Here is a 9,184-nt window from a genome sequence, read left to right as displayed (position 1 = left end):
TGCTTTTTAAAATATTTTTTCTTGTATTTTCCCATCACAGGTTAGAAAATGTTTTATTAAGGAAAAAGTTAATTTAAGACAAATAAAATAATTTATTAAAAAATTCCTAGGTACTGCATGAAAAAATATGAACTGATTTGCAGTCATTTTTCAGGTATAGATAATGATCTTTTACACAGCCTTACCCCAGGGTGCCTGGGTGGCTCAGTAGGTTGAGCATCTGGCTTCGGCTCAGGTCATGATCTCACGGTTCGTGGGTTCGAGCCCCACGTCAGGCTCTGTGCTGACAGCTAGCTGAGAGCCTGGAGCCTGTCTTTAGATTCTGTATCTCCCTCTCTCTCTGACCCTCCCCTGCTCATGCTGTCTCTCTCTCTTTCTCAAAAAAAAAAAATTAAATATACACAGCCTTACCCCAATTTTTTTAGTCTCTTTTTTGTGGAAAACCAAAAGGGGAATACATTTTACAACATTTAATATTTTTATAATATTTAAAAAATATTATCTATTGAATTTAGTAAGGGTATTTAAATAAGAAAAAATATAATTCTGTCACATGAACTCTAATAAAATCCAAATAGGGGCACTTGGGTGGTTCGATTGGTTAAGTGTCCAACTTCAGTCCAGGTCATGATCTCACGGTTCACTTGTTTGAGCCCCACATCAGGTTCTGTCCTGACAGCTCAGAGCCTGGAGCTTGCTTTGGGTTCTGTATTTCCCTCTCTTTCTGCCCTTTGCTTGCTCACACTCTGTCTCTGTCTCTCAATAAAAGTAAAACATTAAAAAAAAATTTTAAGTAAAATCCAAAGAGATTAATTTGAGAAGAAGAAAAACAAAAAGTGTGAAGTAAGCGTCCTTTAGAACCAAAGTTTACCAAAATTCATTAGGAAAAAGTGCATTAGATAGTCATGAAAAGATTATGGCATTCCATATCTTAGAAGGCAAGAGAAAATAGTTTTAAGCATATTTGGTAGAAAGACATTGCCAAAAATATAGGTGTGTGTGTGTGTGTGTGTGTGTGTGTGTGTGTGTGTGTGTGTGGTTTGTTGGTTACTTTAGTAGTAAAGGTAATTCATAACAATAACAGGTACTAAGTACTTCTGATGGAGGACTAGGTGCTGAGTGCTTTGCGTGTGTTATTTAATTTACTCCTCTCAACCTCCTCATATTGTACACATCGTCTCTTTTTACATTAGAGAAATTCAAGGCTTCAGGAAGTTAAATAGCTGCCTAAAGTTATACTGCTGAAAAGAGACATCAGTGCTTTTCAAGGAAGAATGCAAATTGTCTATCTCATCTGCAGTCTATTTGTGGGTCATGCTTTGATTGTTCTTTAGTATTTATCTCAACACCTACTTATCACAATGTGCTCTGTGATGTCAGTATATACTTAATGACTTCCTCCAGGTATCTAATAGGATGCATGGCTTTCTTGAAAGCAGATTTTGCCCTGCAGGGAATTAAGAGAGAGCTTTCGAGTGAGTACAGTTATGACTAATGGAATTACCTGAACTTAACCTCAAGCTTCCTGAGATCTTTAGAATTCTGAATCCTGTCATTTTCAGGTCTAAACCTAGGTCAAGCCAGATGATGTTTGTAAAACTCTTTTCTTCTCCTCTCCCTTACCACCCCTTCCCATTGGGGGAAAAAAAAAACATTGAAACAGTTGGACTGATTTTGTTTTTACAAATTCTTATCGTACCCATTTTATTGTGCTGATCAATATGGAGTCAATAGGAAGGTGGACAAAACAAATTCTTTGACCTCAAAAAGCATGTAGGAAAGGCCCAAAAAATTCAAAGGAGAATTGAGTTAAAACTAGTGGAGTAAGCGTTCGACTGAAACACTGGGACCAAAATAATGGTCCTAGGTCTGGTACAGAGAAACCTGACCCGTGGGGATTGGCATTGGGGGTGAGTCCTGGGTGGTGCCTGGGTATCCTATGCACAGTGCTCCTTGGGTAGAATGGTGGCTACAAAGCTCTGATGAACTCGCTCTAGCAAAGCTGTCCCTAGGCCAGCAGTTATTTAGGCCCCAGGATTTCAGGTTATGTGACGATGCTGTCACCTGTCAGAGTTAGACATAGTACTGCTGATGGTGTTATTTCCTCTGCCCGATTTCTCACTCTCAGCACTTAACTTGCTTGAAATGGTAATGTGCGATGGTATGCCATCCACATCCTTTTGCCCTCCTGGCTTGCCAAGTCTGCATTTTTCAGCCTTTTCTCCCTGTGCCCTCCTAAAATTAAATGACTTACCTCTAAAAAAAACCCTGAGAGTACCCACCTGATTTACAACTGCACTGCACCCCTGGTCACAGGGAGGACAGCAAACTTTCTCCTGCTATCTACTGAATGATGCCAAATATATGCAAAGTAACTCCAACTGCTTCCTTGCTCTGGGTTTACTTTCTTTGAAATGTCTGGATTTTTTTGAAGGGAAGTGACTAAACTGTTTCATCTACAGTAGAGTTTGTTTAAATATTTCATTAAAAATATTTGCAGCCTGAGATAGTTAATGTTGAATTGAAAACCAGTTAGGTTTTTCAGTTAATTTTTTTAATGCCTGGCAGTTGGAATACATCACTGAAATGCTGACATCGTATTATTTAAAATAGCATTGCCTGTGAGGCCAGGAGAAGCTATTTAAGACAAACCTCAAGAAGGCTGGTGAAATAATAGCTGAAGTTATGTTATGTCAGCCAATTCCTCAGCATGGAACAGCATTGTGAAGCCAGAGTTGTTATCCTTCACTGAGACGTAAAATCCATATCTTGATCCTTTTGGTCATTAAAGGTCCTATAGGAATTGTACCCAGGGGGAGTGTGCTTTCATCCAGTGCATTGGCCAAAGGTCAGTTAGGATGATTCCTCTCTACCTTTCCAATATGCTCACAGTGTCATTTAGATATAATCAGAGCACAGTTTTTGGAAGGGCCCTGGGTTTGTCATTCTGTATATAGTTTGCATTTCATGAGGAAATAGGTTTAGCTGTTGGAATGACCAGCAGTAAGCCTATCAGAGAAAGTGCCAGAGTGGCACGTTGGAGTCTCTTTATGTGGTACATTTTTTTAACTCATCATTGTCTTAAACTATAAGGTAATTTTAATTGAATTGGTTAGTCAGCAGCGACCAGCTCTTTCTGTACAAACCAAGGAACCCCTTTCTTATTTCCTTATTAAATGGGAGAGAAAAGGATTATAAAACCAGGGGTATAGGCAGATAGGGGAAAGGGCATCAATGTTACAATCCAGTTAGAAATCCCTAGAGGATAACAAAACTTTTATTTAGTTTTTAGATGTGTATTTATTTTGAGAAAGAGAGAGCATGTGCATGTGCATGCTCAGGGAAAGGGTAGAGAGAGAAGGAGAGAAAGAATCCCAAGCAGCCTCTGCACATGGGGCTCGATCTCATGACCCATGAGATCATGACCTAAGCCAAAATCAAGAGTCAGACATTTAACTGACTGAGCCACCCAAGCACCCTAACCAAAAATTTTTAAATCTGCACATGGAATAATACTTGTTTTATCATCTCACAGGATTGAATTATGATCTAATAAGGTGTTTGTTTCTAAATGGTAAATCCTCAGGTAAATGTCTCCTCGTAGAAAGTGAGGTGGCCCATATTTAGCATATTTTGATAATAACTTGACACTTGCCTAGAAAATACAATACCTGCAAACAATGTAAATGGTTCCTCAAGGAAATCAAGATTATAAAATGAATGAAAGTTTTGTTTTTCGTTCTTCTCACCATTTTTAGGCTGTATATTCTCTTCCAGTAAGCTGGTTATTTGGACTGCCTACTTTATTGGCCCCTACCCCAGCAGGGGACTCGTGCTATTGTATCCATTTCCAAATCCTCCCCAAAGAGAACTTGTTCTTCCCTGTTAAGTGGCAGTTACTTTTATCTGTCCCCTTCCCAGTAGTATAGACATTTCTGATGGCCCAAATGGACTTTCTTATATTAAATTGTTATTGGTGATATAATTCTAAGTAACTCATTTTTCTACTTAGACACACTGTGTAAAATGTTAGCATTTCTGAAACTGGGAGCTATCTGTTGCATGTTTTGTTTCTCTCTTACTATCCAAAAAAAAGCTATTTTTAAATTGATAACCTCATAATCAGGGAGTCTTGGAATTGGAAACAAGGTTTATAGTTCAGAGAAGATTTGAAAAGTTTAACATTTATTTTTGGCAGATGATTCAATCACAGATTAAAATTCAAAAGTAATTAACAAGTAGACGATGAAAAGTCTTCCTCCTAAGGCTGTTCTTTCCACAAGTACCTCTCCCCAGAGGCAAACAACATTTGTATTAGAGCATATGCAGTTTTTTAAAACAAAAATGACAACATAGAGAGTCTTACTATACATTTTTTTCATGTAAAAATTATATCTCAGAGATTATTTACTTCCAATGCATAAGTAGTTCATTGTTCTTTTTAAAAACTGAATATTATTCCATCATATGGATGTGATATAATTTATTTAAGCTTCATAGAATTTGTAACACTTGTTTTTCTCTTTGGCAATATATGAGACACCAGAATTCCCATATCCATCACAACTCAGTCCATAATCAAACTTGACAAAGATTTTTTTTTTGGTATAGTAAAAATGAAAGACATTCATATGTACTTTATGCATAAAAGGCACTTATAATTATTCTTCCTGTGAAATGCTAGTTCATATTCACTGACTATTTTTTATTATCTTTTTGTCCTTTTTGCTTTATGTATTACAGAAACTAGCCATTTGTCTAGGGAATTAATAGTAACTATTCTTTTCCATGGGTTTTCAATTATCGTTTTTTATGGTAATTTTTACCATGCAGAAAACACATATGTTTATGTTGTTGGGGTATTTAATGATTTTTGTCATCTTGGTATGTGACGTACTCAAAAATATCTTTCCCACCCTAAGATTATTTAAATTTTTTCTCCATTGTTTCCTCCATGCTTTTATGAGTTAGATTTTGCCCTTAGAAAATGGATTCATCATGGAGCACCCGAGTGGCTCAGTCAGTTAAGCATCTGTCTTTGGCTCAGGTCATGATCTGTGCTCTCTGGGCTCAAGCTCTACATCGGGCTCTGTGCTGACAGCTCAGAGCCTGGAACCTGCTTCAGATTCTGTGTCTCCCTCTCTCTCTGCCCCTCCCCCACTCACACTCTGTGTGTGTCTCTCTCAAAATAAATAAATATTTTAAAAAATTTTTTAAAAAGATGGATTTATCTGGAATATATTGTGGTGTGTGCTACCATAGGGTGGCTATTATTTTATTATTTTAGTGGAGCTTTTTATTTAAGCCCAACAGTTTGAGAGAAATAGAAATATTTTTAAGGTTTTAAAATAACATACCTACTTTTTATTGTTACACAAAACCTTAAGTGGACAATTTTAAAAAAAGAAGGAAAGAAAAAGAAATGTCTTCTGTATTTATGTGTCCATTGGCCAGGACTCTTTTTTTTTTTTAATTTTTAATGTTTTTATTTATTTTTGATACAGAGAGAGACAGAGCATGAGAGGGGGAGGGGCAGAGAGAGAAGGAGACACAGAACTGGAAGCAGGCTCCAGGCTCTGAGCTAGCTGTCAGCACAGAGCCCGACGCGGGCTCGAACCCACGAACGTGAGATCTGACCTGAGCCGAAGTCGGAGGCTTAACCGACTGAGCCACCCAGGCGCCCCTGGCCAGGAATCTTAAGTTAACCAATTAACCAGGGAAGAGGAAGGCAAAATAGAGTAGACTTGGGATTTGGGGAGGAGACCTAAGTTAGAAGTTAGAGTAAAAACAAGGGCAAATGTCTTCATTCTTTTTTTCACTATTACAGAGTGCTCTCTAAGGCATTCATTACTGCATCAATATATTTCAATATGATTTGAAGTATTTCAAATATCAAGTACCATTTCTCCGTATATGGTAACAGGATTAAAGCTTAAAAAAATGAATAGAATGAGATGAAAATTTAACTTTTCAGTTTGGCAATCCTACTTGTTTATACTGATGAGATTTTGGGGGGTGATAGTGGGGTTCATGGAGTCCAGAGCTGAAAGCCAAGAAAGAATCTTGAAGATGTCTTTGGTGCAAAAAGGTGATTTTATTGAAGCACAGATTTGAGACCTGTGGACAGGAATTACTGCCCAGGGACCATGGGGAGAGACTGGTTATATACTATGCAGTTGGGGGAGGAAAGTCCAGGGGAAGTTTCCAATGAGATTTTTATTTGCTAAAGAAGATTCACAGGGTAGTGGAGGCCTAGCTATCATGAAGCTAAGGTTGTTTTTCCCCCTAGCAAAGCATTAGCATTAAGATAGTAAGGAGTTCCTGGAGAAACATTGTACTTTGCCTGCCTCAAGTATTTGTCAATGGGCTGCAGGTTATAAGGAAATTTAGTTCTATTTGCAATGTCCTTCTGCTTTGGCTTCCTACATCACTATGGATGGGTGATGGTGGGGCTCCAGGACCCAGAGTCTATAGGTCTCTGGAGATTAAGCTATTGATAAGATTGCCTTTTTCTTGTAATTTACTAAGAGATGGAGACTTGGGTCGAGCAGGACTATGAGTTCTGTCAGTTAACCATTAGTTTTCCCCATTTCCTTTGTTCTTGGGCAGCCAGGAGGGCCCCAGGAATATCACACATGTCCCACCTGGTGGGGGAGGGGTGACCTGTCTGCTTGCCTTATGCTCCCTCATCATATGCGAGGAATACCATTCTGCACCATTTAAAACTGAAAATGTTTTATTAACACTAAGTAAGCAGTGCTTGAGGCACTGGAGATTTTGAAAATCCCCTTTTACGGGTTGAAAATTTCCTTTTAAAAATCAAGTTAAAAAGCTGGTTTTCTCTTCAGACTCAATTTAATCTTTAATAAATGCATTGCAAGATATTTACTGATTTATTTTTTAAATGTATATATATAAGAAACTCATTATCAGATGCTGGTGTGTAGGACAGCTGAAATAAGTTTCCATTTTAAAATATTAAAGAGTCAGTGAGCATAACTTCCTGTTGCCTCTCAAAGATTACCAAAGGAGATCTGAAATACATTATGAGGAGCTGGGTATAGGTAGCAACTCGAGGCAGTGGCATTAAATGCAACCAAAATAAGTGAGGGATTCCTGACATGCACACTAAATAAACATTGAAGAAATGCCACAGATACACAGATAGGAGGTTACAACCACATCCAGTGATTATAATGTGATTAAAAAAAAGAATCCCTACAATCCCAGAAAGAACAAATTTAGGATTTGGACAGTCCCCTGGGTCCATGTGGTCTGTAGGGTAGGCATATCAGCATGGTCGAGAGTAAAGAGTGTTGTTTGTGGAGTGAAAACATCTGGTGGAATCAAATTCTAATTCTGTTGATTTGGGGCCCCAATTTTCTAATTTGTTAAACTGTTTTGCTAGAAGAGCTCCCCACTGTGGACCACTTTGATAGGTTGATCAAATCTATACAGACCCATTATCAGAAATAATGTTTTTAAATGCTTAAATTAAAATACACAGGATTACAAAGGAAAATAATGATGTAAAACTGCAGTTATCTAAGTATTAAAACACATAAATTTGCATTTTACTGATAGGTAAGCTTTTTTAAATTAACACATTAAACCTCAAAATTTAAGCAAATGTTTTGTAAATTGCCATCTTTTCAAATTAGTAATGAGTCTTTTACAATTGAAATGTGATATAAAAATGCCTGGTTTCATTTGATTACAAAGTCACAGGTACTGCAAATACATTTGGTTTAGGGCCTACTTGATATTTGAATGCAATGTTAAATTTCAGTTAGAGTTGAATGGAAATAGAGATGCAACTCCTCCACCCCACCCTCCTTGGGCCTCAGGAGAAGAACCCCGGTGCTTTCTGTGGGCTTTCATATGATCGGCTCTCTCTAGTTTCAAAAGGCAATAATTTCTCTGCGATTCCTTAACTATTTACAATGTTCACATTGATGGGATCATGTTTATCAGTTCTAAAGTAAAAATGTAACACAATTTTATGAAACTACCTCCAGTTAACCAAAGGAACAAAAACCCAGCACTTCTAATTGATGTGGTTTGGAGTGTTGCGGTTCAGAGCCAATGATCAAGAAAGAATTCTTGAGACATCTTCAGTGCAAAAAAGTGCAGGACACTTGGGCAGAAATAACTACACTGGAATTGGGAGTTGGGGGAGGTAAAGACTAGGAGAGTTTCCAAAAAGATTTTCCTAGGCTAAAGAAGACTCCCAGGATCCTGAAAGCCTGGCTATTGGCAAGATAAGGTTGTTTCCCCTGCTAGCAAAGTATTAATAATAAGACAGTTGGGAGTTCCCAGAGGAATGTCCTACTCTGCTTGTCTCAAGTATTTGTCAATGGGCTGCAGGTTATAAGGAAATTCAATGTTGTCTACATTTCCTTTTTCCTTCGTTCTCCACATCATCACCACTATTAAAGTTTAAATTTTTACAAGTTCTGATGAAAATTTCTTAAACAGAAAGGTGATCTACCATTAGTCATCATTCTCCAGAGAAACAGAATCAATAGAACCAGGAACTGACTTACAGGATTATGAAGACTAAGAAGTCCTAAGGTCTGCAGTTGGCAGCTAGAGACCCAGACAGCTGATGGTGTGAGTTCCACCCCCAAACCAGGAGGCTTGACCCCCAAGAAGATCTAATGTGTTTCAGTTGAGTCTAAAGACAGGAAAAGACCCTTTTCCTTCTGTGCCTAAATTGGGTGTCTCTTGATTGCATGGGGGCCTTCAAATGTGGGATGACAATGGGGTGGAACCTTTGGTGCAGGAGGTTAAAAGAATTCACTGATGCAGAACAAAGGAAATAGAAATTTATTGAATAGGGCAAAGGCAGTGGGTAGGGGCTACTTTTAAGGACAGAAAGTGAGGAGGTATGGCTCTCTATGGAATATTCCCTCTTCTGGTAACTGTTCCTAGTTATAAATAGTCCACTGATTCATTAGGGACTATGGATATTTTGAAATGGTGGTCAGCCAGGTGGTCTTGTGGAACCCTTTCCACATTTCATTGCAGAAACCCATTTGCCTGAAAGTGGCCTCCACACCTATGTCCCAGCTCAAGTCAAGTTCCTCCCTACTGGGGAAGGTCTGCTTTTTTTGATCTATTCAAGCCTTAAACTGGGTGAATTAAGGCCCACCCACCATAGGGAAAGCAATCTGCTTTAGAC

The 9,184-nt window shown here is 38.2% G+C and overlaps 1 protein-coding gene across 1 annotated transcript in view; it reads left to right on the top strand.

Annotated features, from left to right (window-relative positions):
- NAALADL2 (N-acetylated alpha-linked acidic dipeptidase like 2) overlaps window positions 1–9,184 on the top strand; it is a 669,400-nt gene that overhangs the window by 457,352 nt on the left and 202,864 nt on the right. The window lies entirely within an intron of this gene.

This window comes from Suricata suricatta, chromosome 5 (assembly GCF_006229205.1).
Source record: "Suricata suricatta isolate VVHF042 chromosome 5, meerkat_22Aug2017_6uvM2_HiC, whole genome shotgun sequence".
NCBI lineage: Eukaryota > Metazoa > Chordata > Mammalia > Carnivora > Herpestidae > Suricata > Suricata suricatta.
The sequence above is the reverse complement of the archived record's forward strand: the minus strand, read 5'-3'. Positions and strand labels throughout refer to the sequence as shown.